This window comes from Schistocerca nitens, chromosome 5 (assembly GCF_023898315.1).
Source record: "Schistocerca nitens isolate TAMUIC-IGC-003100 chromosome 5, iqSchNite1.1, whole genome shotgun sequence".
NCBI classification, from domain to species: domain Eukaryota; kingdom Metazoa; phylum Arthropoda; class Insecta; order Orthoptera; family Acrididae; genus Schistocerca; species Schistocerca nitens.
This window is the reverse complement of record NC_064618.1, coordinates 36,704,345-36,724,077: the sequence shown is the minus strand read 5'-3', so window position 1 is coordinate 36,724,077 and position 19,733 is coordinate 36,704,345.

Below are 19,733 nucleotides of genomic sequence, written 5' to 3'. Positions count from 1 at the left end.
AACGCAAGTATGTTTATTGATTCCTCTTTGAGGTTGAATTATCGCAACAATAGGGCTAAAGTTTCTCAAATTTACTGGCTAAAACTGTGCACGGCATTATGTAGCATGTATTCCTAGAAAACTACCAAAGCTTCTTTTATGTCCAGTCACCTGTGTTCAAACTTAAATAGTTCCACAATAGCTAAACTTTTTCTATGTCCAGCTCACCCTAAGATTGTTCAACATGCAAATACTTGCAGCTCCGAACACTCGCTAACTCGTGGAAATATTATGTGTTAAATCCTTCCAACTTGCGAGTATTATTACAACTTCAAAACGCATACAAACGTGAAAATATACCACTCTGTCCCATTTGCAAGAATTATTGCAATTTCGAAAACCCACTAACTCGAGACAGTATTCTAAGACTACATGATCTGTTTATCAAAAATTTTGCATTTAAGCTGCAAAGCGTGTAGCGCACGTCAGCCTTGGCCTGGAATCGACATGGTGTAGGACGGAAGTAATATTTTTTAAGGTGGCTGTTATTTTAACGGACACTGCAAGGACTGTCGAATCAATACAGGAGGGTAGAAGCCAGTCGTTTTCTTTGCTCCAATTTTTCTTTGTTTGTGTACTTCAATATTTCGTATTTTCTCACTCCCTTTGCTGTCAATGTAATATTTTACCGTCTTTCATGCTATCGGAAATAATTATCTAAGCCGGCCGGTGTGCCCGTGCGGTTCTAGGCGCTACAGTCTGAAGCCGAGCTACCGCTACGGTCACAGGTTCGAATCCTGCCTCGGGCATGGATGTGTGTGATGTCCTTAGGTTAGTTAGGTTTAATCAGTTCTAAGTTCTAGGCGACTGATGACCTCAGAAGTTAAGTAGCATGGTGCTAAGAGCCACTTGAACCCATAATTATCTAACGATTATGTAGCACAACACATGCTCATAGTCATGTCATGAGAGAAACACAATTGGCAGGGAACTAACAGGTTGGGAGTCAGCATTTTCAGTGCATGCGATGAGAACCTCTTACTGGGTCACAGCGACGATTGTTACGACACTTATTTTGTTATTATTTATTTGCTGGCAATTTTTAGTCAATTATTTTAGCTCTAAAATACAACATACATTACATGCGAAAATTCTCATAGAACATGTAATGTATTAAGATACAGTGTAAAATGTATTCATTTTTGTACCTATCCTTATTACAAAACAGCAAAATGTCTCCTGGCCACAGTTACAGTGTATCTATCCAAAGGCTTCCAGTGGTAACAAAAATCGATTACCAACGTTTAATACAATTATTAACACATGTAAGCAGTTTAAAATGCTATCACATTATAATCATCAAGAAAGATATGAGTACTGTTACATTAAATGTAAGTAAAGCATTAACTCATTTGTAAAGTAAAAATACTTGTAATGGAAATAAAGTAGTTTACTTATTATGGATTGCACCTCTGACACGCAATTTTTCAGATTCAGATCTCAGAAAGCACACTACGTGCTAACGTTCTACAGTACTCCCCCTCATTGCTACACCACAGGTGCTATTTAGAATTCTACATCTCACTGAACCTCAGTGGTCTAGTGAGTAATTTAACATCTCGTTGATGTCGACCTTCACTTCTGGAAATGGAAAAAAGAACACATTGACACCGGTGTGTCAGACCCACCATACTTGCTCCGGACACTGCGAGAGGGCTGTACAAGCAATGATCACACGCACGGCACAGCGGACACACCAGGAACCGCGGTGTTGGCCGTCGAATGGCGCTAGCTGCGCAGCATTTGTGCACCACCGCCGTCAGTGTCAGCCAGTTTGCCGTGGCATACGGAGCTCCATCGCAGTCTTTAACACTGGTAGCATGCCGCGACAGCGTGGACGTGAACCGTATGTGCAGTTGACGGACTTTGAGCGAGGGCGTATAGTGGGCATGCGGGAGGCCGGGTGGACGTACCGCCGAATTGCTCAACACGTGGGGCGTGAGGTCTCCACAGTACATCGATGTTGTCGCCAGTGGTCGGCGGAAGGTGCACGTGCCCGTCGACCTGGGACCGGACCGCAGCGACGCACGGATGCACGCCAAGACCGTAGGATCCTACGCAGTGCCGTAGGGGACCGCACCGCCACTTCCCAGCAAATTAGGAACACTGTTGCTCCTGGGGTATCGGCGAGGACCATTCGCAACCGTCTCCATGAAGCTGGGCTACGGTCCCGCACACCGTTAGGCCGTCTTCCGCTCACGCCCCAACATCGTGCAGCCCGCCTCCAGTGGTGTCGCGACAGGCGTGAATGGAGGGACGAATGGAGACGTGTCGTCTTCAGCGATGAGAGTCGCTTCTGCCTTGGTGCCAATGATGGTCGTATGCGTGTTTGGCGCCGTGCAGGTGAGCGCCACAATCAGGACTGCATACGACCGAGGCACACAGGGGCAACACCCGGCATCATGGTGTGGGGAGCGATCTCCTACACTGGCCGTACACCACTGGTGATCGTCGAGGGGACACTGAATAGTGCACGGTACATCCAAACCGTCATCGAACCCATCGTTCTACCATTCCTAGACCGGCAAGGGAACTTGCTGTTCCAACAGGACAATGCACGTCCGCATGTATCCCGTGCCACCCAACGTGCTCTAGAAGGTGTAAGTCAACTACCCTGGCCAGCAAGATCTCCGGATCTGTCCCCCATTGAGCATGTTTAGGACTGGATGTAGCGTCGTCTCACGCGGTCTGCACGTCCAACTGAGGCGCCAGGTGGAAATGGCATGGCAAGCCGTTCCACAGGACTACATCCAGCATCTCTACGATCGTCTCCATGGGAGAATAGCAGCCTGCATTGCTGCGAAAGGTGGATATACACTGTACTAGTGCCGACATTGTGCATGCTCTGTTGCCTGTGTCTATGTGCCTGTGGTTCTGTCAGTGTGATCATGTGATGTATCTGACCCCAGGAATGTGTCAATAAAGTTTCCCCTTCCTGGGACAATGAATTCACGGTGTTCTTATTTCAGTTTCCAGGAGTGTATTTTAAAGTCACGTTTTTATATTTCTTTGGCAGATTCAAAACAATTTTAACTTTCATGTGTATTTAATAAATCTATTTATATTGTAGAATAACATTCTGATGTCAAAAATTTCTCTGAAAAAAAAAATACGTACTTGCCCTTTGTCTCTCTTGACCTTTTAAATGTGCCATGCTCTTGCGTGAACGTTACTGGCACTAAAGAAATCTTCTTCAGTTTCTATCTTGTGGCTTCGTCGAAATTCCACGACGTTTCGATGAATGCCACCTCCATCGTCTTCTAGCGAAATGTCGAGGTTCCATGCGTGTCCCATATATAGAATGTAACGCATTTAAGTGCAGATATATTTTTATGTGGTACCTTAATATTTACGCTTTCACTGTCTTGATTGTTTCTTTATGTCGAACTGTCTTCTCGCAAACATGTCACGAATTTTTACTTGATGTTTTCTGCGTGGTCGTGAGTACACCACTAAGCAGACAACGCCTTTCGTTATAGACTAACCGTTTTCAATCCACGTGTTCACGCTTAAATCCCTGACCATCTGCCCAGGGTAGAATAGCCATTAATGGCTCGCTCTTGCCACACCTACTTGGAGGTACCATGCAACCTACAAATAGACGTCTTGTAACATCTATAATTTTTGGTCTGCAAATGACGTGAATACTGTACTAATGTCGAACGACATGCCGTCCTCAGTCAACAGCACAAATATCGGCACTTAACAGCCATTACACCCTGTGTATACTTGAGCGGGGCTGACTCTCCCCAGGAGTGGCGTGTGGTGGGGGTTGTGGACCGCCGTTCGACTCTCGGTGCATTCAGTGCACAGACTCGCAAGGAGTGAACTGCTGGCTGCATGCTTGGCGTAAAGCTGCTAGAACAGGATCTCTTGCCGAACTTAGGTGACAGCTGTCGTCCCTGCTGACGAGATTATCATGGAGCCCTATCTCACCAAATTCTTTGATTATACTCTCCCAAAATCCACTAACTCGGCACAACAAATTAGCTCTCTCAAGTTTGAACATATACCCCTCGTTGAGGCTGATTTTGCCAGTGCTGATTTGTCTTTATGTCGCACATGTACGCATCTAGTGTGTTCCACCCAGAGTTGCGGGATGCTGTGCTACGTTTGCCGGATCTATTGGGAGCCACACTCTCAATGAATGTCATGTATACCCGGTATTCGCAAGTGTATATTGTACTTTACCGAACCAAACACATTATTCGTTTTTCGTAGTTATCGGCAGATTCTTCCAGTTTTGGCTTAGACGAGGTTCTGTTCATCTTTCTGTACCTCATATTTCCTCATGGCCATATCATTCGTTTTCTTCGATGCACGTCAGTCTCCGCTCCGCTCTACTTTTTTTTTTTTTTTTTTTTCAGCACACAGTGTTGTGTTGGCAGAAGAGCCAACACCGTGTTACTAGTGGAGGCCGAAATGCACGCGTTTTAGTTCACGCAGGCTGGCGTGACGAGGAAAGAACTATACTGACGTGACGTCTGAAACATGACATGGAATGACAATTCAGAAAGCGGACGTAATTTGTTTGATACTTAACTGTAATCCATTAATGATGACCGTCGCTCTTGACGGTACATGATTCACAATATTATCTGTTCAGAATACATTCTTGAATATAGTACTTACAGTAACTGAATATGGCGCCTTGCTAGGTCGTAGCAAATGACGTAGCTGAAGGCTACGCTAAACTGTCGCCTCTGCAAATGACAGCGTATGTAGACAGTGAACCATCGCTAGCAAAGTCGGTTGTACAACTGGGGCGAGTGCTAGGAAGCCTCTCTAAACCTGCCGTGTGGCGGCGCTCGGTCTGCAATCACTGATAGTGGCGACACGTGGGTCCGACGTATACTAACGGACCGCGGCCGATATAAAGGCTACCACCTAGCAAGTGTGGTGTCTGGCGGTGACACCACCGGCTGATGCTAGCTTGTTGCATGAACATACCGATCTGAGCGAGTCTTTTTCATAGATTGCATATCCTAGTGCACTGTCTGCATTTCTTCTTATTAGAATATCCAAAACTGGAAGACACCCCTTATGTTGTAGCTCTGTCGTCAACTGTACAGTTTGATGGAAGCTGTTCAGGCGGTCTGGGATCTGAGTCATGGCCCCTCTGCCATGTTCCCAAAAGGCGACGGTGTCATGCGCGTAACTTATTGGCACTTTATTTCGAAATATTTGCTATGAAAGTGACATCTACCATCGAGTTGCTGTGGATGATACTGAGAGGAAACGTTTGCTTTCTTAACCAGTTCGCTATCGTTGAGAGGTTTGTGTTCCACGATAGGTTATCAGCGAACCAGTGAGCATTTGCTCCATGTTGTTGCTACGTATTAATGACCAATTGTTGAAGATAAACCTGCTAATGGTTTGCAGAATTCTTAAAATTAGAGGCTCCGCCTGAAGGTTGCGCTCTCTTAATTTTCGTTGTCAACGCTCTGCTCCACATTGTTGCATGCCTTCAGTTGGCGCCTGCAGATTGGCACCCTAATGAACGTATTTGCTAAACGGTTTGCTATCACACTTTCCTGGAGAGCTCGTCTCAATGAACTGCTCACACGTACCGACATTTGTCGCGTCACAAGCCGTACCCATACTGAGAACCCGTAGCGTGAGTTACAAACTTGTAGCGATGATCTGTCACTGATGTGCGTCTTCCTTCTCCGTGTGTTGTCGTTTTCGCACATCTGTGTTCTGAAATACCACACGTCCCCAGAAAAACATTCTATGCTATATACCTTCCTCTGTTGCAAATTGAGATGATGGAAAATATTTTTTTCATATTAATGGTTTTCAGTACGTCACGTCTTGCAGCTCTAAAATGTTCAAAGGAAATTTTTTTTAAATGTTTGCACCGAAGCTGCTAATTATTTATTGAATGACTGGTTTCGGATTTTGCCCATTCCCACAAGCCATGTATTTTGTACTTGGGGAATGCTTGTCGTGTGCAGCTGTACTGATGTCATAATACTTACATGAAGCTCAGATATTTATTATGCTGCACGATGTGATCCACATGACTGCCACGTTTCATATAAAACGGAGAATGTGTTGCCATTTCGTGCTGACAAATAAGCCTATGTGACATATAGTGTACTCTAGTGAGAACATATTCCTGTTATACATAAAATATTGTTATCACATGTAATCCTGAATAATGAAGCTCTGAGCTACTCTTAAGTATGATAACATACCCTAGAGACAAAATGCATAGCTTGTGAGAATATGTGAAACCCAAAACTAGTTAGCCAATAAATAAAGAGCAGCTTCGGTGTAAACATTTAAAAGTGTCTTTCATTCTTTTTTTCATGTTGTTAGCTCTTACTAGTTAAAATAACCATGCATTAACACAGACCATTCCGAAAAATAAACAACAATAACAAATCGTCGTGAGAGGATGAAACCAGACTCCATTCATCTGACCGACGGTACAGGTTACACGCCTCTTCCACTTTTCGTTGTAAGCTAACTGAACTAAATAATTCGAGAACGAAAGCATTTAATGATTTCTTAGATACATTATTACTTACCTACAAGTCTAACAATTTCTAAAAAAAAAATTCTAGGAAAATACTGTATCTTCATTGAAGTTTATTGGTGATCTCTTGGAATTTGTGAGTAATGCGTAAAGAGGTCCAGAGACAAAATTTTGCTTCCTATGAATTACAGACGCAAAGAGTAGGATTTATGATGATTGCAGTGAACTGATAAAATAATGACTGGTATTTTTCGAAGTAACCTCGCCAGTCTCAAAGTTAATTGCGTAGGTAGAGACTTCCCTTTTCATTATCATTTTATGTTTTGATGGTGATAAACTTTCATAGCTTCAGAAATTATGTAGTGCTTGTTCCACCGTTTTGAATAATAGTGAAATGGTCTAATGAGTACAGGAAGACTATCACTTGGATGATAAGATTCAACTTTCAGCTGTACACAATCTTATGCTTCATCATTTCGACTGAAAGTGACTGTTTACCGACATATGAAGATTAATGAATTTAGAAAATTTGTAGAAGTCTATTTAACGCGTTAAACCAAAATTCTCAATTTTTATTTTCGCAATAGCATTCCCATTAGGATTAATGATAAAAGATTATAATGTCGTAAGCTGACAACAAAATTGTTAGGAAAATTAAGGGCTAGTTTTCTGCCACACTATGACCTGATAAAAATTGTACAAATTTACTCATGAAAGTGTGGTTAGGACACTGGTCTGAATTTGACCATTACTTTCCTGTCAGCCGTCAAACGTTCATCAAAATGGCCAGTTACATCCGCCAAGTTCATAGAACTGGTAAAACGTTGAATATTACTTGTAGCCAAGATTATTTCATGTGAAATAGTTCTGAGGCAAGTTAATGACTGTTAATTTACTATGCGAATTTCTCACAGTACTTCAAGATACATCTTATTAACCGATATCTGTGAAACAATGATACATTTTATTAAAGCTGTGGCCACCAAGTAGAGGGGCCAATCATAAATCAGAGAGCAACTGACAACTTCGCATCCTTGTACTGTCTTGTTCCAGATACCTCACAAGTGGCAACCAATGTACTCTCTTATTTTGTACTCTTACAGGGATTCTTTAATATTCATCCTTCTTGAATCAGTACGTTAGATCGCATTAAATGTACTTTTCATTCCACAGATCCCTATCCAGGCTATCCTCAAGGAGAAAGATTGTCTCTGGAAAACAAGAATGCACAGAACATGATGAAAAGTTAATAACCTTCCCACATATCCAAATCGATACAGTCATAATGCATGTGGATTAAATTGAAGAAACCTAAACATATTTTGATTTAAAGTATAATAAAAGAACTACCACGAAACCTGTAAATATATAGAACTGAAGGGTGCATACGACAATTCTTAGGTTGTTGTCACCACACATCGTCAAAGAGAAATATCAGATTTCAACATTTATTTACATTGATCATATCACTGCACTGGAGATATCAGATATTAATAATACATGCACAGCTCTCAATTTACTAAGAAAACCGCTAGTCGAGCAGAAGAAATTAGCCACCAACAACGGGTTCCGGTAGTTAATGTGGTACACTCCACCCAGATGAACTTATTATGCCTATAATTTCACATTACCAAACAATGACGTCTGCCTTTCGTCGTCTTTAAGGCGTATACTGTGGTGGAACAATTTGTAAGTTTCAAAATGAACACAAGGCGTTTTTTAAAAGTTTCATGATAAAAAATAGCCTAGAAGTACTTTATTAATGTCCTCCTTACTTTCGTTAACCGATCTTTGTAAACTATATTTATTTTCTGTTTATTGCAATGGTCATATCATCTGTTACTGATGAGAGGTCATTAATGTTCACTAGGGAAGCTAAGGGTCATAAATCCAATCTTGTGGATCTCTACATGTAAATAGTTCTCAGTTGGATGATGCATGATAGCTTAAAAAAGGGCACTTTGCCATTCACACCCCATGTTTCTAATCAGAGAGATACGGTTTCAACCATTTTGCAGCATTTCCTGTTACACCATAATGTTCTAATTAACATAAAGTATAGTCATTTACATAATAAAATGCCATCGATATATATATATATATATATATATATATATATATATATAATGAGTTGTGTACATTCCCATTGTATGTGTAAACAGAATTCTTAATACCACAAAGCAGCAGATACCCTGACAGTGACTTTGAGAATATTTTATCTGTGTGAACTGCTTAAGAACCATTTACTCAGTTCTTATACAAAGGCTTAGCTTCAGCATATTTCAACAAATTGGGGAACATTTCGCTGATAACTGACTGGCTACAGAGATAGCTTAGTATGTTACTAAACTCAGATAAACACTCTTTATATAACTGAAGATATTTTGTCATAGCAGGTGGAATTTTTTTTATTTTAAGATTTTTGCTACGGATACTATTTCAGCTTGCATGGTAAGGATCATGTTCATACTACACGAGCTATTTGTAGTGACAGTCTAAGACACTCCATGTTAGCACTTACTGGACTCGAATACCCCATTGATTCAGTAACAGTGATGAAATGCTTGTTAAAATGTTTTGCAACACTGCATGCATCTGTCCATCTATCATTTAATCTTTATAGTATCAGTCTTCTTCATTAGTAACTCTACCAGTTTTCTCCTTCACTGTGTGGAATAATGCCTTTATTATGCTACCTTATGTCTCCATGTATTTCTCATAGTACCTTTGCGTAACTTTCTGTATTACTACCTTCAATATTATGCTACACCATCAACTTGATACCCGTTTCTGACTTAGAAATACTGTTTTCTTTTTGTTTTGCAAGATACCTTTATTCCCTGAGAAATCTGTGGATTTTCTGTAGACTTTGCACTAATCTGGGTTACTTTTGCAGAAAGATGATTTTAAAACAATGTAGAAATTTTATCAGTAAAAGTACCAAATTTGTCATTCGTGCATACACCTTCCAGCTGATTCCTCTGAGGAGTTTCTAAAGTAACCTAATTTTGCGTGACTGACTATTATTTTGAATTAAGATTTTGTATCCTGATAGGTATTCTCATTTAACATAAGGAATTGCAATCCTGAGGGGCCACTGACTGTTGGTTTTGTAGCATACCTCTTGTTTATTAGACCTTTAACTGAACATATCATCAGTGGCTGTGTTTGGACAAACGACTAACCTGACTGGAAAGTTTACAATATGGACTATGTTGAATAATAATGTTACTGAATGCAATAAATTGTTACTTGCCGGTTATTTAAGAAAATCTATATGAAATCACCAGAAACCATTATTTCCTTTTACTTACTCTTAATAGAGGAATCGCGTTTCGAAGTGATTTATGAACAGACTGGAGTATATGCAAGTGTTGGATATACACTTACTAATACAAAGGGTTTAGTAAGTAATTACATGGCGTACAGACTGCTCGACACGGCTCCCGATTTTGATTAAGACGTTTCTCAACTTTGTAAGTAACGAACCAAACGGCTCCTACAAAGGTTTTTATTTGTAATGACCAAATAATAAATCACTAATCATTTCATCATGTTATTTCGCTTTCAGTTTTTTTGGTAGCAATCTTTAAATTATTATCTGAGAATGTCCATGTTTTAAGAGCTTCTTTGATATGTCCGACGACAGCGTGAATATCGCAGTGTGGTCGAAACTGGCGAACAGTAGAGAATAAAATACTGTACAGAAGCGCCGCTCTGTGAAGGATTTACGTTCTGTAACGTCAAACTACAGAGAGAAGAAAACTTGTTTTGTCACTTTTTTTAAAATGGTGGTGCTGCATTCCCATATCAAACGAATCAAATGGCATATATCTCTACTTTCGAGACTAATAGAGATCTAATTGTTGTAGAAGTACGTATTTCGGGTTACAATATTTCGTAATTTGAGTGGTCGTCGGATAGAAGACAACGTGTGGTCCATTGTCAGACACGATTATTTCTGCTGCTATACCTTCGATGCAAAAAAACTGAAGTCAAAGCAGACACAGTATTTGTTTAAGTAGTAGAGTACATTGGGTGACGCTTGGAGACTTGCTGAACGTGCCCACCGCTACTAACCATCTCATATTCCAGTATGGACCAGCAAAGCCATTGTAGAAGCACTGCCAGGGAGCTCCTCTGTGTGAACAGAATGCATCATTGTAAGGGAGTCGCCTGATGCTCCACACACACTGCACACTCTGATTCTGATGCAGTAAGTTTAACACTACTCACTGGAGGGCCTGAGCCACTAAGGCACAAGGCATCCCCATTTTCTGTGTGAAGGACAAGAACATCCATCTGTACTGTGATGGCACAACGATGTGCATACAAGCAGCTTGCCATGTGGTGGTGCGTGTCTTCGATACTACTTAGTCACCTGTAGTGAACAAAGTCCAAACTGACTGTCAAAGCAGGGTCTGACATAGTCTCATGTGCCATACGATGAAAAGTTACAAGAAAATTTTCCAACACACGCATTTCTTGCGAATCAGTGTGGAGGTCAGGAGGGTTTGGACGAATCAAACGTTACATCAGATCCCACTGGTAGCTGCGATGGCAAGTCACTTTTGAATGCTTTATGGTGTGGACTGATATTTCAAGTCATAATGATAAGCTGACAGCAATAGGGACCTCTGCTGTAGCTTCTGCACTGTCCAGGTCGCCAGGTCAGGACAGTCTGACAGAAGTCAAACAGAGACGTCAAAAAAAAAAAAAAAAAAAAAAAGGGAGAGAGAGAGAGAGAGATTCATACAGATACTGGTGGAATTTGATGGCCCTGTAAATGATAGCGAGGTCTTCCTTTTTCAACTGCCTGTAATTGCCTTGAACCTTGGTAAGTGCCTTTGATTCAAATGCAATAGGCCAGTTAGCGTGGAGCCCACACAGTGTGACATGTCTCGTAGAAGTCAATTTTTGAGAAAAAATTACCTTTTCCTAATTCGTCCAATTACTATAGCCGAGGCTGCGAAAAAGACTCAACAACAGTTTGTGGACTGACTGTTGCTTTGAAGTCTGCACACATTCTGAGACCACCTGACGGTTCCCTGAGAACAACCAAAGGCTGCGGCCACTAGCCTGCAGATATAGGCTTAAGCCGCCCACCGTTCTAACCGTTGGACTGATGCGTCTCGAAAGCATGAGGGACAGGGCTAGCATGACAAAAGGTAGGCAGTGCACTGTGTTTTAATGTAACATGGGCGTCGAATCCTGACACTTTTCCTGAATCTTCTTCAAACAGAGAACTCTACTTGTCACGGAAAGTATTGACACTGTCAAGTGGCACAGCTGAATTAACTCACAATATATTGCCATGAATGGTGTAACCAAACAAATCAAAACTGGCCATTCCAAATATATTCGTTCTGTCACATGAATATAAGACGTGAAAAAGAACTGTTTCCTCAGTGTCACGAAAAGTACCAGTCCCGCTGCACACGCCTAACACAGGGCTATCTTGACCAGTAAAGGATGTGAGGGTGGAAAATGGCTGTAGCGGTGGGATGCCTAAACATTTACAAGTTGCACGATTCAGCAGGGTCACGGAAGCACTAGTATCGTAGTGAAATTTAATACTGTGATTTTCCACACGCAAATCTACATTCAACTAATTTGCTGCTTAACCGCTGACGAACTGTTTTTACGGCAACGGGTCGAGTCACTGAATTCTCTGGACGGCAGAGGCAGAAACAATGTTACTTATTGAGGGATAGAGTTCGGCTTAGAAACTTTCCGCTTCCTGAAAGACTGCATAAACAGCGTTTTTATGTCATCTCGCCTTGTTTTCCGCAGGAAAAGCCTCACGACAATGGTTCTGAGAACGTTCGTGCGCGCAATAGCAGCAGGGGTAAGATTTCCTTGTACGGTAGTCCGGCTGTTTACACGAACTGCGCTACATGCTAGCACAAAACTGGGACTTCGGTCTACGCCGGTGCTACGCGCTGTAGAAGGGGAGGGGGGGGGGGGGCGTCTGCGCCAAGACGTTTCTTACTTTTCACAACTAAAATTGCCGGAACTTGCATATCAAGTTGTGTAACAAACTTTGACCTGTGAGTCTGTAATAGACAAAACAGTATGGAAGTTCGGAGAACTCGGCAATATGAGAACAGAATCACGGATATGTGCAATACCAACGTTTTGAGTAATGCTGCCTCTTAGCATAACGTCACTGTAACTTAAGCCACGCGAACAGTTATAGTGATGCTGTCTGGTTGATCCAAGTAATTCTCTGTCCTACTGTTTTTACATGAACTAGTAGAGAATTAATACCCTTGACACTTTAGGCACTGAGTGACGGTACGGTACTTCATCTGAACGAACATCGGGGAAACGTTCTACTGTTACCCTACGTACTTCCGAGCCTACTGTGGAAAGACAATGAAAAATGCGCTGGTCACTTGTGATGCTGTAGGCGTGGAAATGTGCTGTAAGCTGAGCCAAGGATTCCGCACAATGCTGCTCTTTACCACGATACGCTCTGAACTGCGGTGCGCAGAGCACATCACGCACTGGCTTTACTGAGGCTGGGGGTGGCTGCTGCTGTGGCGTGGCAACCAGCTGCGTCACCCCGTGCAGCGTTTGTGGCAGCTGCTCAACGTGGCGGCCCTGCAGCTGGACAGTCTGTGTCGGTGACAAGTCCGGCACTTGAGCAGGGAGGCGCGTGATACACTCTGTGCATACTTGTATTCAAAACAGAGAAACAGTTGTCGCTAATCCTCGTCGCCACTGTTGTGACTGGTTGTCACAATGACATGATTATTGGAAGTGTAAAACATAAGAATTGAAATACACTGACAGTGAAAAGCAACACTTATCTCTTGTTGTACAACCGCTGGTTTATAATGACTATGGGTCAGAGCGCAGGTGTATTTATATACATACATAGAACCACTCTAGCACCTGTGCTGAAACAGACCATTGTTGGTAGTACAACTCTAAATGATTCCCAGCGGAAACTCTTTTTCGAGAGCTACTGAGAGTCAAAGTCCTCAAACACAAACTACGACCTGCATGTTAACTTTATCAGCCTAACTGGTTGTCCTTACTCTGTTCTCACCGGACACAACACTCCTCTGCTTGTTTGTTGTGGACCAGGTGTTGACTGAAACATAGCCTGGTGTACAACTGACATCGTGTCTGTTCCAAGACAATCCGTCGATGGTGACACGGAGAACTTCTGAGGGCGCGTCTTGCTTTTTCCGTCCCATTCCTGTGGCCAGCTATGCTCCGAGGGCAAGCAGAATCTTCGTGCCGATAGCTGGCGCCAGCGCTATCCCTATCGCCTAACGTATCAGCAACAATTGTACATGTGAGGAAACTGGCGTTGAGAGAAAATTATGTCGACATAGAAATTACGGACTTGAGAAAAATGAAAGGTAACGTTTTATATCAAGAACTAATGTTCCTTACATCAATGGCTGTTAACAGCTTTGGTAATAAATAGTTCTCAGTAAGCTATGAGAGAAAGAAAAAAGCCACAACAACGTAGTGTGGTGATGAAGAAAGTAAGACTCTATCTCATTATGTATTACAAACTCATTGAAACTTGAGTGTTTTACAGGTACATAAAGTACGGTAATGGGTATTAAAAATGTAAAAGGAGGGACAGCAAATACACTCCTGGAAATGGAAAAAAGAACACATTGACACCGGTGTGTCAGACCCACCATACTTGCTCCGGACACTGCGAGAGGGCTGTACAAGCAATGATCACACGCACGGCACAGCGGACACACCAGGAACCGCGGTGTTGGCCGTCGAATGGCGCTAGCTGCGCAGCATTTGTGCACCGCCGCCGTCAGTGTCAGCCAGTTTGCCGTGGCATACGGAGCTCCATCGCAGTCTTTAACACTGGTAGCATGCCGCGACAGCGTGGACGTGAACCGTATGTGCAGTTGACGGACTTTGAGCGAGGGCGTATAGTGGGCATGCGGGAGGCCGGGTGGACGTACCGCCGAATTGCTCAACACGTGGGGCGTGAGGTCTCCACAGTACATCGATGTTGTCGCCAGTGGTCGGCGGAAGGTGCACGTGCCCGTCGACCTGGGACCGGACCGCAGCGACGCACGGATGCACGCCAAGACCGTAGGATCCTACGCAGTGCCGTAGGGGACCGCACCGCCACTTCCCAGCAAATTAGGAACACTGTTGCTCCTGGGGTATCGGCGAGGACCATTCGCAACCGTCTCCATGAAGCTGGGCTACGGTCCCGCACACCGTTAGGCCGTCTTCCGCTCACGCCCCAACATCGTGCAGCCCGCCTCCAGTGGTGTCGCGACAGGCGTGAATGGAGGGACGAATGGAGACGTGTCGTCTTCAGCGATGAGAGTCGCTTCTGCCTTGGTGCCAATGATGGTCGTATGCGTGTTTGGCGCCGTGCAGGTGAGCGCCACAATCAGGACTGCATACGACCGAGGCACACAGGGGCAACACCCGGCATCATGGTGTGGGGAGCGATCTCCTACACTGGCCGTACACCACTGGAGATCGTCGAGGGGACACTGAATAGTGCACGGTACATCCAAACCGTCATCGAACCCATCGTTCTACCATTCCTAGACCGGCAAGGGAACTTGCTGTTCCAACAGGACAATGCACGTCCGCATGTATCCCGTGCCACCCAACGTGCTCTAGAAGGTGTAAGTCAACTACCCTGGCCAGCAAGATCTCCGGATCTGTCCCCCATTGAGCATGTTTAGGACTGGATGTAGCGTCGTCTCACGCGGTCTGCACGTCCAGCACGAACGCTGGTCCAACTGAGGCGCCAGGTGGAAATGGCATGGCAAGCCGTTCCACAGGACTACATCCAGCATCTCTACGATCGTCTCCATGGGAGAATAGCAGCCTGCATTGCTGCGAAAGGTCGATATACACTGTACTAGTGCCGAAATTGTGCATGCTCTGTTGCCTGTGTCTATGTGCCTGTGGTTCTGTCAGTATGATCATGTGATGTATCTGACCCCAGGAATGTGTCAATAAAGTTTCCCCTTCCTGGGACAATGAATTCACGGTGTTCTTATTTCAATTTCCAGGAGTGTAATTTAAATGTAATTTTGTCCGTTTATAGTGCAGGAGAAGAACACATGATTTTGGGATATGCAAGATGCAATAGTAGGACACAGATCTGAAGCTTCTGACATTAGCTCTAAACTGGCAGGCTACAGAGCGGAGGGAAACGTGGATGACAGATATGGGGTATGTCGTTCCATTCCCCTTCATCTATAGGCCAGAGGTTATCATTTGTAACCTCTGGTTAATGGTTTTGCGTCAGTGTCTCGTCGACTTACCATCAAATAATTTCATCCGCTGACTCTTCTGAAGAACGTGCTGACCATGGCGACAGCTGAATATCATCTACATCGATGTAGGTCAGGATACCACGGACCACTTGCAGCCTTGCGCTGTGTAGCTGAAAGATGAAATCACAAGGCTGGCAGGTAGCAAAGCAAGTTTTAATTCTAACCTAAGGCAATTCATTCTGGATACTCCTTCTATCGCAAGACCGAATTTCTATTTAAACACGTGTATGTGGCACCCCACACCAACACACTGTACGCTGTGCACGTATGAAAATGTCATATGCAATCAGGCAAGTTTCGTTCAGCTTGCAGACCGCCACATGTGAAACGTGTATTGTGACGGTGTATGTAGATAGTGATTTGTCTGGAAAGGTGATGTGGTGCCACTCCTGTGTTCATCGCAATGCCACCCCTGCTCGGACAGCACAGAAATGTTCGCCGTGCTGAGGTCTCGTATTGCTCACTGCGGTTGTGGTTCTTGTTTTGATGCAAACGAGCCACGAGCTATGGAGACCCTGCATGGTGTCGAGTACTGGCAATCACGATACGCCGACCACTGCAAGCAGCAGTGTCGTGGATCGATGAGCTGCAGTCCCGCGAGGAAGCGACACCGTCACAGCCAAACTGCGACATCTGCTGGTGGTGAGGCGTCCTTCTTAAACGATCCATAACACGATTACTCACAATAACTGCTACTGAAATGTTATTTCTGAATGACATACTCGCAGCATAATCTTTTCTTGTGAAATGAATGTAGATGACTTTGCTCCAACCTACATTGTGTGCCTGCACTGAAATGCTGATCATTTGCATATCCGAGCATGTTTTGTGTGTACACTCGACAGACTGGATGTTTATTGCAAGAGGCCTTCGTGGTCATTGTGTTGCAGATTCGGTGGACAGCAGCAAACATGGATTTCGTACAAAATTAAATTTCAAAGTACACGGGTGTTATTCACCACAGGTTGTTTTGTCTCAAAGAGAGTAACCTGTTTACCAAGGAAGATGCGGACTCCATGCCTCTAAAGGTCGGTGGTGAGTTTTTTTCCAGCCGCCGTGGCCGTTGTGATTGCCGAAGTATGGAATAAACACTGGAAAAAAATCTTTATGTTTCGAGTGTAAAAGAATACTCGAATGATTAGAACTGTCTCCCAACTGTACTTTCGTAAAGAACTAAGAAATACAGTAACCAACGCATGGAAAATGTATTGGCCTAAAACAGACGTGGCATTGGTAGGGGACTAATATCTTTAAAGGCGTCTATCATTTTAAAACTGTTTCTAAGGTATACAGAAGCAACACAAAGCCGCCAATTCGCGATAAAAATGAGCAGTCATTAACGTGGTCCACATGAGTATAGAAAAAATTTCATTTTGTCATCCAACTTTAGTTTGCTTCATGATTTATTTGTTCGAGGAATATGCCTCACAGACTGTATTTTTGCAAAGGATTTTAGACAAGGTAATGTTCAAGCCTACATGAACTCTTTAAATGAATAATGGGTAATTACGAAACTACTAAGTGAACGGACTACAGTTACGAACGTGAGTCTGGAACAGGTAAATAGAAAATGCCTTCAGTACTGTGGATGCATGGAAGGTTATCACAATTCACCTTGTTTTGCAGACGTTATCTATGGATAACAGATTGGCCGAAACTTGGTAGCCCTACTTTGATTGTATAGAACGACTACTTGCTATTGCGTGTACAACGGGAACATGTTCAAAAGTATCAATGCAAATCTGATAACCGCACTATTAGTAAGGCAATCCTGGTGGGAGCTGCCAAGTGAAAGGTACCTACAAAACAATAATGACTGAACTTAGCAAATTAATTAATCCTGGTAGCTGTTTCCAAGTGAAACGAATATCTGTAAGTCCGTCTCTAATTTAATTGAAATGACGTTGTGCAAGACTGAGTGAGAGCTGAACAGAATTACCAGTAGAAAGTTTAAGCCTTCCAAGTATGTAGTGCTCGTCATACATTAGTCTCAATAGGTTGTTCTTTGTAGGTATATCCCAAGCAAGGCGCATGTCTGTGCTGTCTGTATCAGATTAGTAATTACATAAAGAAGATTCAAGGAAATATATGTGCACCAAGTCATGGGAATAATATCATCACAGATGTGTCTACAAATTCACAGAAATTGTTATATGTACCAACAAAGGACAAAATGTGCTTATATATTGTGCATCCGACTACAGTCATATTTCTGTTGCTTTATCTAAAAGCTCAAATAAAAACGGAAGCATGGGTACGCACTGGGATAGACACAAGATAGTGTCTACCAATGGATAGACAAGAGATATTACCACGATTCCATAAAAATTACCGGTGCTGCTTAAATAAATTTTACAGACTCACCAGTAGCTAAAGATGCGAACACTGATGTCACATACCAACAACCAAAAGAAAGTCAGATTAGCAATATAGAAAAAAATTCAGGTTCTTACATAAATTACAAGTGAAAAACAGTAACGAAATCTACATTTATAACATGATTCTATCAAAGCTTCCACAGAAAGGCGTAGGCTGGTGCACAACATGAAACTAATAAGAAAGTAAACATGGTTCCCAACCTTATGAAACGAAATTAATTCAAAATGTTCAAATGTGTGTGAATTACTGAGCGACCAAACTGCTGAGGACATCGATCCATAGACTTACACACTATTTAAACTAACTTATGCTAAGGACAACACACACACACACACCACTGCTCGAGGGAGGACTCGAACCTATGGCGGGAGGGGCCGCGCAATCCGTGTCATGGCGCCTCAAACCGCACCCAGTTCTTTGAAAAAATGCGCAGGTCATACCAATCCACAAGAAGGGTAATAGGCGTGATTCACAAAAATAGCGTCCAACATCACTGTCATCAATTTGTTGTAGAACCTTAGAACATATTCGCAGCTCAAACGTAATGACGTATCTTGAACAGAATGACCTCAGTGCCAAGCAGCATGAATTCCGAAAACATCTCTCAATGTGCAACACTACTCGCACTTTTCTCGCATGACATGCGCAAAGCATTGGATCAGGGAAGGCTGGTAGATGTATTTCTTGGCTCCCAAGAGGAATTTGTCTCTGTTTTATACCTAAGCTTACTGTCAAATAGGATTTTATGGAGTATAAAGTGAAATTTGTGACTGGGGTAAGGCGCAGCATGTTGTCTTGGACGGACAGTGTAACGTTCTCAGGCAGCACGCATCCGAAGTGAAAGTTAAAAGAACATTTCGATGTATAATGCTCACTGTAAGAATTAATTTCTATGTATTTCTGTTAATTGAATTTCAAAAGAACACTTAATTTTGTGAGGAAAAACTTAATTATGAATTTTGCTATTATAAATGATTATTCAAAAAGTGTGAAATACTATCTGTGGCAGAGGATGTGAAAACCGCCACAGAAGAAACGACATGTAATTAAAAATGACAAAGACTGTACAAGAATTAGTTAAGATATAAATAAGCAATATATCGTAATAGAATCGCTTGTCTTCTGCACGGACTGAATGGGAGAGGAGCCCGTAACGTTGCATTAGGCTCTTAGGTAGTCTTCATTTGTCATAAGTCGATGATCGACGCCGTTTGTAGCTGGGATTGTAAAAGGTGAGTAAAGGTTTTAATTGCTTCTGTTAAAATATATTTATTTAGTAAAATCTGTTTGTCACAATTACTGAAAAGTTCGCACCGGACACTACCCATTTTATTTAAGAAATTTCACCATTTTATCGGATATCGCTGGCGGTGCGGAGCTGCGCCGCGAGCGAGCAGTCTGCAGCAGCGGCAGATTTAAATATACGATCGCAGTAACGACCACATCCTAAAAAAGGTACAGGTAGAGGTGAAGGAAAATAATAAAGTGTTCCTTTTCACAGCATTACAGACGCAGAATAAAAACATATAGTA